Raw genomic sequence first — 21616 nt, 5'->3', positions numbered from 1 at the left:
GACATGTCGGTGGCCAAATCTTGTAATGATTTGCATGGAAGATAAGCGTATGTGTAAGCATTGGTGGGACTCACCCCAAAATTCTTAGATTTTCATCACTACAGATTATAGTTTGCCAAAGCCAACAACTCTGTACTGTTCAAGCCTAGGAATTCTGAGCTTTTTCACCCACTATATAACTGTTAACAGTTTTTTTCCTACGCCACCTTATAAAATCCTAATAATGCGTTATGAATGCAGAAGAACAGCATGTGCCAGTATCAGTTCTTTTCTGAAATAGCTGATTCACCTTTGCTAGTATTTTAAGTACTTTTCATTGGACTATTATGAAACGCGCACTGTTTCCACACAGTATTTGGAAAAGGGAGAGTTTTCAAGTATTGTTTAAGCTATTTTTCATAACTCATCTTTAAATACTATCTAGGGGGAACTTCCATGAAACTTTTTTGTGAGAGACTCGCATGCTAACCAGGTACATCCAAGACATTAGACCCTACCAGACTAGCAGCGCTGACATCTGCAGTGAATTAACAATCAAAGTGCTGACTATGAACAGCGAAGTCCAAACTCAGGTGGTTTGGACATAGCTCTGGCTACCACATGGTCCTGAAAGGTTGCCAAAGAAGGTTTTCAAAACCAAATGTCAAGGAAATGAGTAAGGGACAGGTCTTACGCTTGCTGGCCAGGCTATATATCTACATATACATGCATACATTACATACATATATATCATTTGCAAGAAGAAACCATGATATCTAAAAAGTGGATGAGAACCAACAACTCTGGCATATATTACTGTAGACATTACTGGAGCCATGACTTTGGAAAGGAATAGTTACAGCAGAAATGTTTTGTTAGTTTTTTAATTAGCTTGGGTCTCCCCTTTCCCCTGGGGAAAAAAAAAACAAACAAAAAAACAAAGAAAAAGAAATGCTAGCATTTAGGGGAAAATAATATAGGTTAAAAAAAAAACAGGTAATGATAGTAATACAAGCACATATAGCTGCGTGTTTTACCTCTGCATACATATGCACATGTACACAAATACACAGTTCTACTTTCATGCCCCCATCTAAGGACACCGAATGGGTAGCTACATTATACCTGTGGATGTTCCTGTGATGCTAACTCGTTTTAAGCGCTTGTGCTGATAAATCCACCTCAGAATACACATGAATATGTGGGGTTGGCATGAATCTTGTTATAAAGGAGGGAAGGACATTCACTCTTCCACCCCCAGAGCCACCTACTGTGAATTCAGGATGCTCTCTCCTCCCTTCGATTACTAAGCAAGTCAGGCTGCAGCACCTCTCTCCCACTCGCATGCACCCCAGCCAGCTGCTGTTCAGAAGGGAGAAGAGGCAGGAGGGTAACTATTTTTGTGTAAGCAAATAAAAAAAGATTGGTTACATCTTTGTGTAGATAGTGGGTTAGGCTACAACACTTGACATTTAAAACCTGTTAATACTCGTCATGGAAATCTTACTCAATGGGTTGATTATGCCTCAGTAGCTATGTGAGGCTATACCCAGCCTAGCTGTAACTCCTTGATCTTTTAGATACTTTTTGCTCTTTCTCCTTCTACTGATTGCCTAGAAGAAAATGTGTGATTTCCGTTGATTCAGAAAAGATAATAGATCTGTGCTAGAGAGCTGGAACATCATTCCTATCTGACATTAGGAGCAAAGGTATCTTTATAGTTTTCTGTAAGGCCATACATTTTTCAAAGATAACCCACCCTTCTGAAACCTCTGTCTATGGCCCATGAGCTTCCAGGTGCAGAGAAGTTAGAGGCTCCAAAGGAGTCAGAATTGGATGGGACTTCATAACTTTGCCTGTGTTAATGAAGAGAAGAGAGAGGAGCTGGGAAGAAAGAAAAAGGGGTTGGCTCTACAAAATCCAAGTAGGTCTTTGTGGCCACAGGAGTCAGCCAAACTATCCAGTTCTGAAAAAAAAAAGAGATGCAGAAAGATACAGTATTTCGACTGGGATGTGGAATCCTTAATAAGAAAGAGAAAAAAAAGTGATGTAGAACAATTACAATGTAAGTAGAGTTATGCAAAAAAAGAAGCTGGGGGAAGTGTGAAGAGAAAAGAAAGCTGGGACAAGTTATATATCCCACACAATTTACAGTTTAAATGATTGGACAATGTGTATCAACTAATAGTTTTTCCAGAAGCTTAGTTTTGTCACTGTTCACTTCCTGTCAGAAATTATTATACAGAGTTCAACTGCTAAACAGTGGCTACATTTCATTCCAAATATGGCTGCACTTAAGCATTGGAATTGTTATTGCTGAACTATATCTTTTAAAAATTTTAAAGGAGTCTGAGATCTTTGACAAAGAAAGAGCTACATAGATGTATGATGACTATATTTTACTAGGAAATACTACACCAAAGCAGGGAGTATAGCAAATAGGGTGGGTTTTCTTGTGGTTACTGCACAAGCTCAGGAATTGTTCTTTTCCAGGCCTTGTCTCCGCTTCTCTGGGTACCCTTGGCAAGCAGACTACATTTTAGCTTAGCTATCCATAACACAAACACAAAAATATCTGGTCTCCCAGATGTGCTGGGGGACATATTGTTTGTAAAGTATTTTAAGATTCTCCGAGTGAGAAAGAATTTGCATTGTTGTACTTTGCTTGCTACGATGTGGTAGGAGCTCTTCTCCAGCTAACCCCCTGGCTGCCTGCTCACTTTATGGGGTTTGGAGGGTGTTAGACAGGTATGGTACAAGTGAGAGGGACTACAGACAGATGAGGCTGACAGCATGTCCGTATTTCTTAGCTGGTGTAAATGACTTCTGCAGGATAGATTATTTAGAATTTTGTTGGGTTATATAGGTTAGCTTTGGGTTTGCCTGTTTCTTTTAGTCATGCTCTACTACATTTAAGAATCTCATCCAATGAGAGAGAAAAGAAGGGCTGTTTTTCTTTGAGTTCGAAAAGGTTTTATTTTGATGGGTGTGCAAAATGAGATTTTCCCCTAATCTCCTGTGTAGTTCATTCACATAGTCTCTTTGTAGGCACATCATACTAATCCCTGTTATTACAGAGAGAACCTAAAACATCGAGAGTGTCAATACCTACTGCTCAACAGAAAAGGCCAAGCTGTTCAATCTCCTTACTTTTTCTGCTATAATAAAGATTTACATTTTTGATTTCTTAGCATTTCACTGGAAATATTCCTTGAAATTGGTATTCAGGGGAAAAAAAATGTATTTGAATGAGAAACATGCAGTATAGCACTGAGCTATGCCAGCAAAGGGGTTTTTCTATTATATGGTAATAAACTGAAAAAAGCTGGGTCAAGGAGCTTTTAATATGAGTTAAACCCAAAGACTGAAGCATATTTTGCAGAATCACTTATGTTTTCCTTTATATTCAATCTCCATGGCATCTATCAGTGCAAAGCAGACACACAGAAAAAATAAATAATAAAACCATCATGTAAATAGGTTTCTCTTGCACAATATTCCATGTTCAGAGGGTTTAGATTGCCATCCCTGGGCTAGGATTAGCATACAACAAATATCTGTCTTTACTATTAATGGGAGTGACTCATAATACAAATCCCTTGTGCAATAATAACTGATTAAATCAGGAACAGTATTGCATCCTCCTGGTTAGGACTTCTTACCAACAAACTGCAAAAGGATACAGAGATTGCTTTAACCCCATGGTAAAATTTTTCTCCAGCCCAGAAGGGAAACTGGGATGATTACCTTAGCTGTGAAGGAACTGTTCTCCCTCATGGTACCTCTGCATCATCCCTTCTACAGTTAACTTACTGTAACCATTCATAGAAATATGTGTGAAGAGCAAATGAGCCAAACTGCACCAGTACTTTCACCAGAGTCCAGGTATTTCCTAGAAATTCTCAGGAGCTCATACAATGTTTTCATTTTTCTGTTAAGCGCTGTATTTATACTCTCTTCAGTATTTTCAGTCCTCAAAAACCTTTGCAAAAATGAACAAATGAACCTACCACAAATAATTTGGAGGACAGCCTTTTAGGTGTCCTTCTCAGTCATCTGGGCCCATATCCTTATAATTATTTAGGCATCGGAGTGAAGCATCTACATATCCTTGAGGATCTGGATCACAGATGTACTAGAAAATGTTATCTTCACTTTGAAGTGCAAATTCAATACAAATTTGCTTGTTTCATGCTGCTGCCTCCTTTCTTGCTTATTTTTACCAGATATCTTTTTGTTAGTGAAAAGAAACAAATCAGTTACCTTGTACTTCAGTCCCTTGACTTCCCATTCTTGGGGCACTGTATTTATCTTGAGGGGGAAAAAAAAAGGAATCTTTTTGTGGGAGACTTACTTACATTAAGACACTACACTTCACTGACAGAAGGTAGAAGAAACCATTTTCACTGATGTGCTGAGAGTAAAATCCATTGAGAAAGCAAGTAGAAGTGACCTGTCTGAATATGTTTAAAATTCTTGCTCTTTCTGGAAGCATAGGTTGAAGCTCGGCCACTTCTGTCTGAGCTAGATAAATACTCCTCTGTGTGCCTTCCTATAGAAAGGGATTATGAGTGAATCTTCTAAAAACTAAGGTCCTTTTCTGTTCAGCACAGACCTAATAGATGTTGTGGTTTTACTGTCCTTTGCTCAATGCTGGCTGTGTATCCATGTTGCTCTGTGAGCACTGACTGATAGGATTTTTTCAGGATGAAATATGTTAGATGATATCAATGTCTATAAGTAGTAATTATGAGCAATTAGATGTCAAAACTCTAAGCTCATTTTTCCTTATTTGTCCTAGGAATAGAGGACTGTTTTGCTTTATCTTAGCTAAAATGTTTCTCTTTCCTTCTCACAGAAGAAACTCTATATTTTTCTAGAAAACATGTCAGTCAGTGTTCAGTCATGCTCAGGTTGCCCAGCTCACCGAGTAATGTCCATTGCATTGTGTCATTGCACAGGGAGAGCAACCTGGGCATTGGGGCAGTATGTGGTGGGGCAAGAGAGAGACTGAGGAGCTCAGGGAAAGGGGAAATGGGAAGTAAGTCAGGCTTTGGGGCTAGTGGACAATAGAGGTTGGAAGGATAATGAGTGGCAGAGCCTCAAAAGAGAAGCAGATAAGAAGGAGTTGCAGAAGAAAAGGGAGGAAATGTAGAAATACAGGGAGAATCAAAGAATGAGGAAGAGAAGCGACCCAGGAGAAAATGCTCAAGGAAGAGTAAGGGCTGCAACAGAAAGCAGTTTACTACAGGGGTCTAAGGGCTCCTGTACAATGTGTGTGCAGAGTTAGAGGGCTGGATGTCTTAAATGCTAATCAGGGTGGCAGTGACCATGGTTGGTTGTTACCCAAAGGCACGGTGGTGTTCACATGTCAGGGTTTCTGAATCCTGTTGCATTGACTCTCATACTAAAGCTTTTTCAAGATAGCCAGGGAATGCTACCAACACGACTGGTCATACACATTGAAATTCCTGACACCCTCTTGAGGCAAAAACACTTGCAAAGAAAAATGTACAAATAAGCAAATAAAAAGAAGTCACAAATATTTTCAGAGCTATTTCTCAGTTTTCAAGGCAAACATTCACAAATACTTCCCCCTCATCCCTCCCACATGTCAAGTGCTTGTTCCAGTCTAGTAAAGACCAGAACCGGATGTGAGAGGAACTGCAGAGAATTCAAGTAGAACATAATGCTGGTTTTTATTTTTCATCTTTATCTTACGCAGTTCCAATATTTTTTTCTGACTCTTCACATGTTTTTATAGTACTCTTCTACGCATTTAAAAGGATTTTGTTTAATCAGTGTCTGTTACTGCTTTAATTATAATAGCAATATTCTCCCTACAAAGCTATGGAAATCAGACACTTTCACATTCTAATTAATAGATTTCCACATTCTATTTGTTTGCAATACTCTTAAGCGCCTTATAAGCACTATTTATACTGATTCTGGTCTCCTCTCGTGAAGAATCACTTTTGGCTAGATTTCTCCCTCAATTGAAGCCAGCCTGGCCTTCTCCTGAGTCTCTTTTGGGCTGTTCACAGCCCAGTTAGAGATGGGAACAAGAATGTAAGCTTTTCTGGGAAACAGTGTCTATCTGTTCATTTTTGCTGCACAACAGTGGGGGAAAAAATGCACATTATTTTGTACTTTTTCCTGCATTGCCAAGACTTGCCCTGAGTCTGAATGGATTAGGAAGAGCTGCTAAAAGAAACGCATATTCACCTGGCAGTGTCTGCCATGACTGGAATCAGCCAGTGAGGACTGAGGAATAGCCTTTTTGAATATGTTCAAGTGGCAGACAAGAAGATAAGCAGTAATGACAGACTCTAATAAATTGTCACAGGATCAGAAACAATATCCAACTGTTGCAGCCTTTTAAACACATGCAGTTGAGGCAAATCTTGCAGCTTTGATACAGAGAAAATTCCCATTAGAATTAACAGGAATTTGCCCGAACAAGGATTGAATGACTGCAGACTTGCAGCCCAGCCCTACAAGCCTTTTCTCATGACAGCATCCAACTAAAATTAATGAAGTAACTTGTTCAGGATCACCCAGGGAAATGAGGGAGAGGCAGGAGGGGATGTGAGATTACATGAGTCACTGCCTACTTTCCTTGATATTACAGAGTCAAAAATAAATTGAAAATGTAAAAATGCTGAAAAATAGTGAAAAATGCTGAAAAATAGTGAGAAATGCTAGCCATTAGGTAAACTGGCTCCCAGGCAATCAGTTCATTGTGATCAATTTGCATATATATTGCTATTGAGGTATATTGTTCTGCTTTCTGACAATATTTATAATCTCTCTGATATGTAGTCAGGTATTATTAAAAAGTGAGAGTATCTATAGTATATAGTATAATTTGTAACGGAATGGAATTATGTCTTAACATGTCAGGTGGGCTAGATCTCTGCTTTCTTCATATATATTATATTTCAAATCCCTGCGACAGCTCAAAGCAGTCCAGAGATGATTGTCTTTCACATGCAGCTGGCTGTGTCTGACTTTGCTGCTTGCCCAGCACAGACTCCGGCTGTGACCAACTCCCCTCTTTCCTCTAGCTCACCCTCTACACTGGATGCAGCTGAAGGGCACTGATGTCCCTTCACAAGCTAGCTGGGAAGACAGCTGTTAAAGCAGCTTGCCATCACCTATGACACTAGGGTAGCAGGAGGGCAATGAGGAGGATGTGAGGATCTGGCCTGCTATTTATAAAATAAACAAGTTGCCTTGCTTGTGTTGCAAGTGCCGCGTGGGAGCAACTAAAACCAGGAAGAGTTTCAGAAATCTAATTTACTCTTCATTGTATATGCTGTTTGATTACCTTGTACATTTCTTTCTGCTTGCAATAAAAATAGTTACTTTCCAGTCATTTTCATTTTAGGGCTTTCTAGCACTCTCACATCCATACATTTGAATTGCAAATACTGTAAAAAATATTTATTAAAAATAGTCATTTCCTTTGGAATTTTATGTATATATGCATCTATATCTTCCTATTGTTTTCAGTTACTATGAACGTTTATTCTAGCTGTCCTCTAGCAGGCAGCTTTTAACTAGCTCTGATATCTGTAAGGGAGGAAGAAGGAAGGAACAGTACATTTAATGTACTTTCTCAGGAAACTTTAATCACAGCTTTTGAAAGAACCATCTGAATATTGTGCAAGAACTTCAATGCACAGAGAAAACTCTCATTGACTAGACATTCAGTACCACCTTGTCTGACACCTATGCAATTCAAATGATTAAATGAATTAAAAAAGAAGGTCCTATAATGAAATTACATCCTTTCCAATTTTTCTGGCTGTGTCCTCCTCTCTCAGCTTACTGAGTTCAAAATCAGGAGCAAGCTCACTGTGGTCCATTGTACACCAAAACAAACAAGAAAGTACCTGTACCATAAATATGAAACATGTCAGCACATGGCCATGAACACCATGATGGTGTCATCTAAATCCCTGAACCCCAGAATGTAATGTATTTCCTCCAGTATGCTAACTAGCCTCATGGAAACAGCACAAGAGGAATTAAAAAAACCTAACACACAGCAGAACAAACACACACGCCATTGATAAAGGCAAAACTGGTAATTTCCCCCTGGGAGAAAAACTTCTTCCCAAGTTCCTCCCAGGGAGAAGCTGAAGTATATTCCCACTTTCAGGGACACTGTTAACTTTTCCTGGAAAGGAATAAAGGCCACGTTTGATTTTCACTACCCTGGGCTGAAGTTGGAGAAGTCTGTGTGGCTGTGCAGATACAAAAAAAAAAAAAAAAAAAAGAGAGAGAAAAACATGGTCCCCTGATCATAATGGAACGTTGTGTTATAGAAATAAGACTAATGGTCTTAGCTTTCTGTTCAGCATTATGATCATCATTTCAAAACAACTTATATTTGCTGCTTGCAGGTTATTATTTCTTTTGGAAGCCAGAATATGCTTTTTATTTCTTTTGGAAGCCAGAATATGCTTTTTAGATGTTGGTAGTAGAAACAATTCTTAAGGTAATACAGCAGTAGTGTAACAATTTGTGTCTGTCAATAGGGTTCTCTTTCATGGAAGTCAGTTGTAGAAGCATAGAGCTGGTATGAACTCAGGACCTTTGTCACTTGCTGAGATTAGTGATGATGGTGGCATTGCCTGTGACATGGCTGGACTGTGAAACCATCTGAAGCCACAGACCATTTTCATACAGAAGTACACCATGAAACAGAGGGCATGCAAAGATCCTGAACTAACTAGCTAGCCTTCTCTGCTCTGTGAACCTCCTTCATCCTTTGTTACTATCAGTTTATCTCACTGGTTTCTGTGAAGCTACTTATGACATACACCAGCATAAATGAGATTAGAAGAAGACCTCTTGATTTCTCTCCATCTCTGTATCGTCCCTCTATTCCTTTGGTAAACAAGAGGCTCCATATTTTTTTCTTAAATAAGCTGGTAGAACGCTGCCAAATTAGGTGCTTTATGGTTGATCTGTATAACTGTAAATAATCACCTAGGAGGCAAGTGCACGGAGAATCCAGACTTTTTTCCTAAGGTGCCTAGCTCCATGTCTTCAGGTGATATAAATCACCATAGATTCATTGCTTTCATCTAGTGTCTTTGAAAAAGGACTTTCTATTTCAGATCCAAAAGATTGTGCTCCTTCCACTGAAATCCACGGGAAGACTGACACTGGTTTGAACGGTTGCAGGATGTAGGGTTTGCAGAGTCTGATTTTCAGAAATTCTGAGCTCCAGCTTTTCCCATTGGCCTCAGTTGAAATGGAGAAGGATCAGAAATGCTGGCCCTACGGTATCAGGTCACAAACGCTTTGCGTGGGTCATTTGCTGAATAGGCAAATAGGCTGTTCCCACCCGTTCACAGCTATAGCACACTAGCTACAGAGACTGCAAGCACCAGGCGTATGTTCTGCAGGCAACATTTATGTTGCTGTCAAATGGGCTTGTGCATACTGGTTTTTAAAGATCACAGCATTTTACATTGTTTGTGTGATAGACTGCCCTATTAATTAAATAGCATTGTGCTGCACTGTAAAACAGTAGAATACTAAATGCTAAGTTAGGTTAAATGTTCTTTGAAACTTGACAATGATGCAGAAAGAGAAGAGCTAGAGATAAAAGTGAATCAAGGATTTTACTTTCAACAAAGTCGATGCATGCAGCACATACCACATGGCAACTCATAATTAACTGGCCTTACTTAAGCAATATGGCATGGCAGTGCATGGATCATGAAGCCAAAGAAGATTCCAAGTGTCTTCAATTTCCTGACAAATGTTATTTCACCAGCAGGATGCCCCATTCTCCTACTGTCTTACTGCATTCATAGATTGAAATCAGTATTTTAAGTGTTACTTTCAGGCTAATTAATGATAGATGTTTTAATTTTGGCGTTGCTGTGATATATTATATTGTCCTATTAACACGATTTTTTTCTTTCTTTGTCTCCCCTAAATGATGCCCCTATTTGCCCCTCAATATAAGTCTCCCAACTACATTTCCAATGCTACCAGACCAAAGGAAGCTTCTATTGTTTATTAACAGATGTATTTTTAAGGTGAATTTCTTACTTTTTTATAGTAGACACATACATAAAGCTATTTTGGAGCAGCAACAACTAAAATACTATTTTCATTTGGAAAGATACAATTACTAATGTAGAGTTAACAGGGGGACCTTTGGGCTATACAAAAGCATTACTTTGGTAAGTCATAGTCCAGTGAGTATGATGGTTTACCTCTGGGAGTAACTCACCCCAGATACTTCATCTACAGGCAAATCTAGCTCCTGATCTCATTCTTTTTGCTCCTGAAGTAGCTTAAATTGGAATCACAATGAAAACTGAGCTGTGAATTCAAGAAATAATCATGTCTGGTGTTAGCACTTTTTCTTCCTCAAGAGTGTATGCATTGTTCATTTTAAATTCAAGCTTATAGCACACCCCGACTGGTCTGTGGACAAAAAGCTGCTAAGATGTCCAATTCCTTCCTTCAGAAGACAAAGTGTTTTTTGAAAAAATGCTTTGCCAGAATGTCAGCTTACTATTTCCACCTGAGACTGTAGTAAGAGCGTAGTGCTCTACGCACAATGCACATTGCACTGACAGGCAGACACAAACCTCAGTGTGAGTTAAGAAGGAGAGAGGGGAAAGCATGCAGGTTTTTTTGAGGCACAAGGTGAGCATGGAGTATTTAAACAACTTTGCATTTTTAATGCTCCATGTAGAAGAACAGTTAGAGAGAAGAAAGAGGAAGAAGTTAGGCTAGGTTGGTGATGCTTCAGTCTGAAGGAATTGAACATTTCTCTCAGTTGCAGAGACAGAATAATATGAGTATCTTTATTCCCTTTCATTTGTGTAAAGTGTTATGTGCACGTTATCTCAGCCTTTGGCAGAAACTGGATGATTTGCGCTGAGAGACTATCTCTGGCTGTTCTCACTGGTGCCCCTAACAGAGTGCAGAGGAGGCCATTACTTTAAGAAATAGCCAAGGAAGCCTTTGTGGTTGCCCAGGTGATCAGACACCAAAAGGATGCACTGGCAGAGTCATCTCCCTGACCATGCGGTATTGTCCTTGACCATGGAGTTTACACAACATTTCCGTAATTCCTGCTGACTTGTGTTCAGTAATGTCTTCTGCCACTAAGATGAATGAGAGCTCATTAAAATGTGTGGGGCCGCATTTTGGCAATAGAAGGAGCTTGTTATTTGGTCAAAGTTAACCAAGACTTTTATTTTGCTTGAATGGCAGCATTATTTGATGCACTAGGCATGTCAAATATGATTAGTGAGTCAGAAACAGAAAAGCTAGTACTCTAGAGTGGAATACTAAAATAAATTGCAATATCATGTTATTACCAGGTTGTCTTTTATAAGGACCATGACACCATATTAAATAATATACCAGTTCATCCTTGACATTAAGTAGATCTTTTCAGATCTGATGAATACTGAAAAAAAAGTTGAATTGTATGTATGGACAATAGCACAGCTCTTTATACATTTTGAGACACTCTTGTTTAGTTGAGAAAGATGATTCTATTCTTGGCAATTGCTCTTACATTCGTGGCAATAAAGCTCTGGAAATCTGTAGAGGCAATTTCTTAATAGTTTAGCTTAAAAGAAAATCCAAGAATATCCAACCAGCCAGATAGTCCAACCAACAACATATGCCAACTTCACTGCTAATTGCCTGTTTTAAGTCAGACCAGCTGAGTGTCTGCTACATTACATTTTTACTGGCTGAACTCAAAATAATTTCTTTTTTAATAACACAGATTGTGAAAGAAATTATTCAGAATTACTAAATATTTTGGCTGACCAGAACTGAAGTGTTATCTTTCATCCTTTAATACTTTTTTTTAATTGAATGTTAGCAACTTTAAAATAATTCTGAAAGCAAAAATGGAAACATCTTGTTTGAAAACATCGAATTGCAACATTTTTATTCTTCCAATACTTTTTCCATTTTTAAGCTATCAGCCAAATCAGCAAAGAATTGTGACTATTGAACATGTGGATTTTTGGTAAACAAATCGTTAGTAAAATATATGGGTCTAGAGTCACTCCATTCCAGAGACTATACGTCATAATTTTCTAAGATCATTCATTGGAAAGAAATATGCCTCATTTTGATCTATTTGTAAAACACTGAGTGTATATCTAACCTTGAATTATGTCATTTGATTGGTGGATGATCACTGACTTTCATAATTTGTACTAAGTAGAGTCCCATCAATATTGCCCACCAATATAGGACTCCCATTGGGTTAGCCCAATGGGTACAGCCCCACCAATATTGGACTCCCACTGGGTTAGACTGTGAGCACACACAGTTAATCTCCTTCCTTAGAAGCATTCATAATACAAGGGCTTAAAAAGATCAGCGTAGAAGAAAGCACCATAATCTGCTTTTTAGGAGTTTAGTGCTGAGGCACAGACAGAGAAAATGATTTTTCTCAAGTTTTGCAGGAAATCTGTAGAGGAGATTAGAAACTGAACCAGCATCTCTTGAGGCCCACTGTGGTGTGTTACAACTACAAGACAATCCTTGCTGGAAAGAAAAGACAAGCCACACTTATTATTTCATTATTTGCCAAGCTCCAAATGTGGCCAAGGATCATCTCTGTCTCCATGAGTGTGATACTAACCACTCAGCTACTGGTGCAGAACAGGGCAAGAGTCTTCAGTCTCGGGTGGACTGAGTGGTTTCCTCATTATTATTTGTTATGTGTATTAGTATATTGTCTTTGAGTCTAAGCCATAGATCCAGATAAGACTGTGGTAGGCACAGCACAATCACAGACCAAATAAAATAGCACTCTCTCAAAGAGCTCATAGTCTAAGCACTGCGGGTATCTGCAGTACCTGAAGTGATTATGACTGCAAATGAAAACAGGAGTGTACAGCCACAACATATGTAAGGCCTCAATATTTTTATAAATAATGACAGGCTTAGAGGCATATGAGGATTTGAGTTTTAATATGCTGATGAAAGATTCTGTGTTCATATGCTCATAAAAAGAAAGAGCTTTGGAAGACATTTATCATAACAGAAAGTTCCTTTCTTTTCCTATTAGGAATATTATGTTCTGTGGGAAATTTCAAATATTTATTTGCAATTAAATTTCCAGTAAGAAGGACACAAAGGGAAAAAAGAGGATTAAAAATAAAAAAGAAATTACCAGGAAATATGAAAGGGGGAAAGGATAGCTATTTTTCCTCTAACTAGCATGCAAATAAAACAGATATAGTTGTCTTTATGGATGTTTATTTGCTAAATGTAATCCAGCTATTTATGAAACAAAAGAAAAACAGGACAAAAAATAAAGACTCCAAATGAAGGAAAGAAGATTTAGCTAAATTCTTACTATTCATTTTATTTAACAAAAAATAATCTAGGAAGATAATGCTCTTTGGAGTCTGAATCCAAGGACCCCCAAAAGATGAAATTCTGCGATTGTTGCTGAGAGTCTGGATTGTATATAACTAAATTTATATTAGAATTTGCTTAGCTCTTTCTCAAGCAAACTAACTTTTACTGTCTTTGTTTTATTTGTTATCATCTGTTAATAATTTGAGCTAAGCCAAATCACATACAGAGTCACACAGAGAGTTTTGCTCATGTTGAAAAGCTGTTTCAAAAAAGCAGATACTGTTATGCTAGGTAATGTTTCACTTCTTATGTATTTGTCCTTACATTACTGGAGTGATAATCAGTTTGAGATCTGGGGGCAGAATCTAGTCTAGAAACCAGACCAACAACTGTCCCTTTAAAGATCATTAATATTTGGCAGCACAGACCAACTTTGTTTACAGCTTCTTTAAATACTCTGTGGTAAATTTCTTACTAATAGGGTATTAAAGGCCAGTAGCATCTTAAGCAAATGGACAGGAAGAAGCTTTCACATCCCATTACTCTAGCAAAGACTGGTTACCTTCCCATGGGAAGTTTCTCTATTTGATTGCAACAGAGCACTTAAGTTTCTAAAGAGGAGAAGGAAGTGGGTGAGATGGTCGCTTTAGAATAGCCAGGGAGTGAAAGAAGGACAGCTGGTTGTTCTCGGAAAAGAGAGACAGGGCTATTGAAGGGGTTATACTTTAAATATCCTATTCAGCTTCTGTTGAAATACCTGATTTTGATTATTCTAAAACATAAAAGTTACTCAAGTATAAAACTCTCAGTCCACTGATATGAATGAACATTGGTCTGCCTTTATAGGAAAAGCGTTTTAAGGAAGATGCTAGAAGAGCCAGCAGCTCATCGGTGCTTGATTCACGACATTGCAATAATCACTGGTTTTGAATCTGTGTTAGCAATGGTAAGAGATTTTTAAAGAAAGTTTTCTTAATGTAGTTAAGGCTTTAAAGACAGGTTGTATGCTTGAAACCATCACTGGAACTTTTTCAGAACAGTTTGTACTCCCATTTGTTTTGAATGATGTGGATACAGTTGATTCTTTCTTGGGAGAGTGATAGACTAAATGACATCCTGAGGTCTTTTGAAGCCTTATTTTTATGGTCTATGATTCGTCTTTGCACATGAGTCTTCTTTTTAGGAGCTATACAAGAACTTGTTCGTCTCTTGGTGTTCACACACAATTCCAAGTCATGCTCAGAGGAAGTGACATTATTCCAGGACTGTGGCTGAGCTGCTCTCAGGTGTTTCAGCAAAAGCTGGGTCAGGCTGAGTCAATGCTGGGATGGAAGACCTTTGGAGAACACCAAGTTGTTGAGAATGGTGGAAGAGCTGGAAAATGACAGAACTTTCGTTTTTTGTATGAGACATCAAGGTACCAGGCACTTCTGGTTATTTTTCAGGATATCACACTACTAGCCTGATAGTATGTCCATATCCTGGCCATACTGACAATTGGCCAAACGTTTCTTGATCCCTAAGCTCCCATTGTGATTTAATGAATAAAAGAATTTGTTCATTCTTGCTGTCCCAGCTTCATGATCAGGACATAGATTTCTGACTGCCAGGAAGAAAGGTCCGTGAACAGCTCTGAGGCAATCACAGCCTTTATGACTCATTGGCAGGGGACTTTTCTTTTGATAACTTGGAGTCATAGCACACAACACCATGTAGACATGCCTCAGCTATCTACAGGTAAGCTGGTAAAGAGCCCAAGAGAAGTGTCAGGCTGATGAAACTGTATTGCTTCTTAGAACAGACACAGCTTGCTCAGTATTAGTTCAGGTATCTCTTTATACTACTGCATTGATGTACATCAACTTATGCAATGAACAATCAAGGTTGAGATCTACTGGTCTTGTGGTGGGGTGCACTGGTAAACTGAGACTGTGCCCCATTTCATGACTGAGGTTATTCCTGGGACAAAAAGTCTCTAGTGCACATTGAAACGTTTACCATGGACGGCCTGGAGTGGACCCTCACATGGTCTTCCAGATAAATGCTATAGCATGACCACTAACACTTACACGAAGACAAGTGCCAACTAGTGCTTTGTGACAATCTCAAGAGAAATAGCCAGATGAGCCTCTGTATAAATCTGAGGATACTCAAATAGGAGTCTTCTCATCTTCAAAATGACAATCCTTGAGCATGCCAGACAAACGAAATTTAAAAGCCCCACTGAAGAAAATTACTTTTAGACAAACAACGTATGAAAACAGTACACAAAGTATTTATGAATCATCCCTTCATACAGTGAAAATTGAATTGGTAAAATTTTGAGAAATAGCATTTAAACCTCATACTAAATGGATGTTATTAGCAAATATGGGGTTTGTGTGGATATTACCAAAAACTGAGAACACAAAACTGCTCTTATTCATCTGCTGACTTTCTTGCAGGAAAAAAAAAGTAAAATTCATAGTAATGGTTTCTAGAGTTTGCTGCTTGGGGTTGAAGCAATATTGTAATTTCTTATATGCTTATAAAAAGAAGGCTACGGTAACTGCGTGTGTCTGTATTACAAATAAAAACTGGTAAGTGTTCATTTTAAGAAACACATTCCCAAAGATTTTGTTAAATTGCATATGGGAAACTCATTTATGCATCTGCTTCTTCTTTCCTAGGAAAATGAAAAATTAAGTTATCATGACAACATTTTATTGTGTACAAAATTAGCTTGATTACTAAATTAGAAAGGAATTCCAATACAAACAGATATAACAATAGTATGGCAAATAAAATCCTCATGGGTCATTTTTCTTGTACTTAGAAAATGAAGGATTAGGCACATACTACAGCAGAACCTGTGTTGTTGACTGTATAGTTAAAAAATGTTAATTTCATGTGATATTAAAGAATGCTTATTAAGTATCCTGCTTATTAAGCTTGTTCTGTTTTTTCCTGATAATGTTCTTTGTCTGTATATGAAAACTATCTGGAAATGGAGGATTCCAAGCAGCTGCTCTTATTTTTGTTTATTGTGTATTTTGATTTTATATTCATGTCACAACAGTTGCAACATGGTGTCTATGATTAGAAGTTTGAAAGAGTCAATGTCTTTTTGCTTCACAAGCATATAATAAATTTCTAAAATGTACGTATGAGGATGATAAGTTCTGTTCCTAGCTATCTTGAAGCCTTGATAAGTTAGACACTTAGCTGATGTGCTTAAATTAGAAACAAGGCCATGTTAGGCTTCCTACACAGTTAATTCATGCTTCCTAAGGGAGATTCAGCCCACCTACGATATGAATCACCCACTAGAGGTGCCTACCATTCTTCATTGACTGCAGAAGGACACTATGGTGACCTTAATCCAAATACAGATTCTTTAGCTGGATACTTGAAGTTAGGTGAAAAGAATTCTCTAGGACTCTCTAGGTAGTTAAGTAAGTTTAGATTAGATAGGGAAAAAAGGCAAGATGAAATGGGAAAACTTGCTGAGTTTAAAGAACCCAAACACTTTTGATATTTGACGTTCTGCTAAGAAAAAAAAAAAAACTTGCAGAAGAACTTCTATCCCTCATCCTTTATGTCCCATTTTGACCTCTGACCTTCCATCCCAGAAAAGAATCCAAGACAAAAATAAATATGACCACCACTTTGGTTAAGAAGGTTACTTGCTCAAGGGCATAAGAACTCCAATACTGGGTTAGACCAAAGACTCTGCCGGTCTCCTGTGTCCAGCAGTAGACAGAAATAGCTGTCAATGGAGGACTATAAGTATTGGAGCAAACACAGTGTGACGTTTTCCAGCAATATTCTTCCATTTTCTAACAGTTTGTGGTTCAGGGGTGTCCTGAACCAGAAGTGATGATATCTTTGTAGTTAACAACATTCAGTTATATTTCTCTCATAATTAGCTGCCGAATGTGCTCTTGAAACTATGCAAGCTTTTGGCACCTACAGCTTCCTGGGGCAAGGAATTCCATTGCTTAACTACATATTATAATAAGACTTTCCTTTGTTTCTTTTGACTGTGTGGTGTTTTCTGTACCATATTCCTTTCCATTCAACAGGAGGAACCCTTGGCAATCCTTCCCGCCTTCAAAATCTCTGAAAGGTAAGTAACTATTTGTTGCAAGCTCACAAGTGACTGAAAGATATGAACAACAGTGCCTCCTTTTCCTCCCCTTCTGCCCAGCTGGAAAAAGTAGTTAAAACACAAAAGAAGTTAAAGGTCTTGTAAACACTAATACCATGGAAGAGTAAAGTCAAGGGAGAATTGCGGTGATGGACCAAGAACAAGAGCTTTTTAGTCAGCTGAAGAGAAACATTCAGAGATATCTCATGTCAAATCTAAATGGGGGAACTTCAAAGGAGGTTATTCTGCAGTTGTAAGAGTTCCTGAGTGGACAGAGAAAAGCCATCTCTGAAACTATGCCCTCCTCCTCCTTGAAGAAGTTTTTACCCTGTTGGATAAAAATGCATTTAGTTTTGATAGGTTACTGGCTTCTAAAACACCAATGAATGCTAAACCTCAGGAATTGATTGGTACATTTTTCAAACTCCCCTTAAAAGAAAAACAAAGAATGCAGCTAGCCTGTGATTAAAAAAAGAAACCCTTTCGGAGAACACAGTGTATTAAAACAATAATTTTTCAAGATTTAGGCAAAAGGCAGGAAAGAAGAGAGATCAGGCTTTTCAAGCAAGTATGCTAAGTAGGGGAGATCATCAGCCCAGCTTTAGTTCAAGGTTGTTGAGAAAGTGCATCCTTTTCAGAAGCTGGAAAAAGGTTAAAATATTTGTAGTAATTTTTTTGTTTCACGCCAAGTTCTTTCTTGTTGTTACAGTTGTCTAATCTACTTATCTATAAAAACTTATCCAGTGGCTGTGACTAACATGGCTGATTACTGTTTCAGCTCCAAGCACATACATTATTATCTCCTGGAATAGGTATAGCAAGTTTTACTAAATGGTTGAATGTGAAATGGCCCAGGAAGGAGGTAAAAGGAATATCTAATTCCACAAGGCTCTCAGGGGAATGAAATACCTGTAGGAAGAATGCATTTAAATTGTGTATCAGTTATATGAGGTGTCTTTGTCTCCTTTAGCTATGCCAGGGAATTAATGACATGTTGGCAGACACATCTAACTGGACAGATCAATACAGACAATTTGTTTGCAGATAGTACAATGTTATCTCAGCACTGAGGTATGCCAAAGAGATGGTTTCCCTGCAGGAAAGCACTAACTCCACTTTTTAAAAGCAGCATCTACAGAAAACCCCTCTGTGCCTGGTTTCTCAGAGTCCACAGTGGCTTGCTACTCCATGTGCTGAAAGCATGAAAGAAGCTGCTCTTGCAAAATGAGATGATATGATGTAAATAACCTGTACGATGCATTGATGTGACAGCTGAAAGGAAATAAAGGTAATAAAAGCTTCTGAGTGTCAGACTATAGTGATTTCTATCGATCTAGAGCTTTTCTTTACATCTTTCTTTCCTTACCTCTGCTTGGATTTTGTTCCTCTCAGCTGTTTACCCTGTGCTGCCACCAGTCCCCTCTCTTCCACAGGTCCACTCTCTTTCCCCCTCGTCCCATCCCCTCTCACCCAGTGTCTTAGCTTCCCTGCTCCTATTTTCTAGCCAGAGCTCCTCAAAAGCTCAGGCCCTGAATATAACAACCTGGTGTATGAAATGAGTATGGAAGAGTTACTGGCTGCTTTAGAGTGGTTGGTATGTTCCTTAGTACAAACGATTACAATTTGTGACAATAGGCTTTTTTTTTCTTCACTCATTTCTATCTGTCTTTAATATAGGAAAGAAAATGATCTTTGCATGTAAAGTCCCTTTGTGAAGAGAAGGAGACAGAGCTACTACAGTGTCAAATGTCTCAGTTCAAGCCCTAGCCTCCATACAAATACTCATGTGCTGTATTTGGCAAATGTATTAAAATGAAACAATAATACACGGGAATATTTTGACATCAGTTAAAACATACTAAATTTATCAAGTTTCCATTTTCCATGTCCCTACAAAGTGCTTGCTATCCTGCCATACGAGAAATACAGTCATCTGAGAAGCTACTAAGTGTTGGCAACCCCCCTGACCAGCATGTCACATCTTCTCAGAGTGTCCCATACCAGCCTCCACCTCAAATAAACAGGTTGGTTAGCTTGCTTGAGATGCCAAGTGCTGTTTTTTCATCATAAGCCAACCAAAACTACAACAGTGCTGGAATTACATTTTGAAGACATACAGCTAAGTGATATCTGGCAGTTTATATCTCCGATAGGTGGAGACTGTTCATACTTTCACTATTATCTGGGTTCTCTGCTTGTGCAGATTTCTTGCTGATTTGCAAGGGCTTGTTAATTTTCTTGCTGACTCCCGTATCTCTACAACTGTTTTCTCTGATTGTGCATCTGTAACGCTCTGAACATTTACAGATCCAAGCAATAGACACATAAGGGATTGTACAGATGCATATTTCAAAAAGTTTATGGAGGAAAATGAACTTGCTTGTGGAAAATAAAGAAGAAAAACACCCTCAACCTGCAGCACATCTACTACTGGATATGCCCTATTGAAAAGTCAAATTATTATTATGGAAAAATCTTAAGAGATCTTGAGAGAAAAAAAAAGACTTTGATTTAACTGACATTGTAGGTTCTATTTCCAAATAGGTAGCAATCTCTGACAAATAGCAATAAGAATTCCAAAAAGTATGCTCAGGTCAGGCTGAATTTCTCCTTTATAGACATAGGCATTATTTCCAGGAATTAGTTGAAAAAGCAGGCATTTTTCAGCTGATTAAGGCCTGATGAAAGTTCTGATTACTTTAAGTAGCCTTTTTGTGTAGAACAGTAGTCTTTTATAATAAGAAATGGTAGATTATTAATATCGTCCAAAGCTTTCCGATGAAATGAAAGAATCTTTCAGTTCTCAGAGCACTGGGACCAGTTGGGTGTAAGCACTCGGGTACTTTGGGGCTATTTATTCAAAAATTGCCAAGAGCTATGGCAGCCCAGCCCAGAAACTTTTATCGCCCTATGACAGAGCAGGATGTGAAGAATTTGAAAGTGGGGAAAGCCTGTGCCTTGGAGGACTTTGTCACAGAGATCCACACGCCATTCCTTGAACTTTTTTCTCAAAAGGTACTTGGACCATTTAATGAATCATTTTTGGAGAGTGACAGTGGGGAAAGTCCTAATACTGTGCTCCATGACTAAACCAGGGAGGCCATGCTATGTTTTAACCTCAGACTGATATCTCTTTTTAACAGCGCTGTCAGAAGACTGTTTAAAAGCTGATAAAGACAGAATAAAGTTCTAGCAATGAGCTTGAAAATGCTTTTGGGCTCTGTTTTGCATCCAAATCAAGCTGGATTTGTTAAAAACTCTGACAGCCATTGACAACTTATTCGTACCATAGCATGAAATACAGAGATCTCAATGTGCTATTTTAGGCTTACTTGGAGAAAATGAGGTTTATCTTCTATCATCTACAAACTTTTGGATTTGAGCCTGTGTTAGTTCCAGCGTTCAGACCCTGTATCCTCACCAGCTTCTCACATCATGAGGTAAAGAGCCTCTGACACCTCTATTATCTTCTGAGTCATTAAGGCATCATCATGTTATTCTTTTCGATTTGATTTTGAAGACATAACTTGGTGGGTTCATCTACACAGCAGACATTACTGAGTCATCCAATAGGGCATAAATTAATAGTATGTGCTGATAATACCCCTTGGTACATATATCCAGTGCTCCGAATCAGAAATTCAGTCCTATTATCAGTTCATTCCAAAAATGAATCAATATTTGAATCTGAAATTAATTGTGAAAAATGTGAATTGTTGGAAATCTCCCAGAAGCCATGTAATGGAGAATCTCTGTCTCAGGAATCTCCACAGGGAAATGAATGCAATTAAGGACCAAGGTAATAAACTGCCAAGAAATTTTAACTAGCTTGAGAAGCCTTATTTAAACCCCGAGTTCCCCCAGTGAGGTGAACAGGGAACAGGGAACATCATTTCTCCCTGAGCTACTGCAGAAAGAATTTAAGTACAAAAATGAGTATTCTACATAAATACCTCTATATCTTCTGTTGCTTCTCTGTATATACCCTCCTAACTTATTAAACCAAAATTAATAGCATTTATACAGGTCTCCTGTGTGATTCTGGTTAGTGCCTTCATGTCGCATTTAAAGAAATCCAAATTATTGGAGGCAAAGTGGTAAGGATCTTCTGCCTTTCCTAATGTTAAA

The 21616-nt window shown here is 38.3% G+C and overlaps 1 long non-coding RNA gene across 5 annotated transcripts in view; it reads left to right on the top strand.

Annotated features, from left to right (window-relative positions):
- LOC106488765 (uncharacterized) overlaps nucleotides 1–18770 on the top strand; it is a 173410-nt gene extending 154640 nt beyond the window's left edge. For 4 of the 5 annotated variants that reach the window (XR_010883186.1, XR_010883182.1, XR_010883184.1 and 1 more), the window contains 2 exons: nucleotides 17424–17467; nucleotides 18618–18770. This is a non-coding gene — a long non-coding RNA (uncharacterized lncRNA). Of the gene's footprint in view, nucleotides 1–17423; nucleotides 17468–18458 lie in introns of all 5 variants that reach the window. The other variant, XR_010883183.1, reaches the window with a different exon arrangement.
- Nucleotides 18771–21616: the final 2846 nt, after the last annotated feature.

The sequence above is a fragment of the Apteryx mantelli genome, chromosome 1 (genome assembly GCF_036417845.1).
Source record: "Apteryx mantelli isolate bAptMan1 chromosome 1, bAptMan1.hap1, whole genome shotgun sequence".
Classification (NCBI taxonomy): Eukaryota; Metazoa; Chordata; class Aves; order Apterygiformes; family Apterygidae; genus Apteryx; species Apteryx mantelli.
Note: the sequence above shows the minus strand (reverse complement) of the source record. Positions and strands in the feature narration are given on the sequence as shown.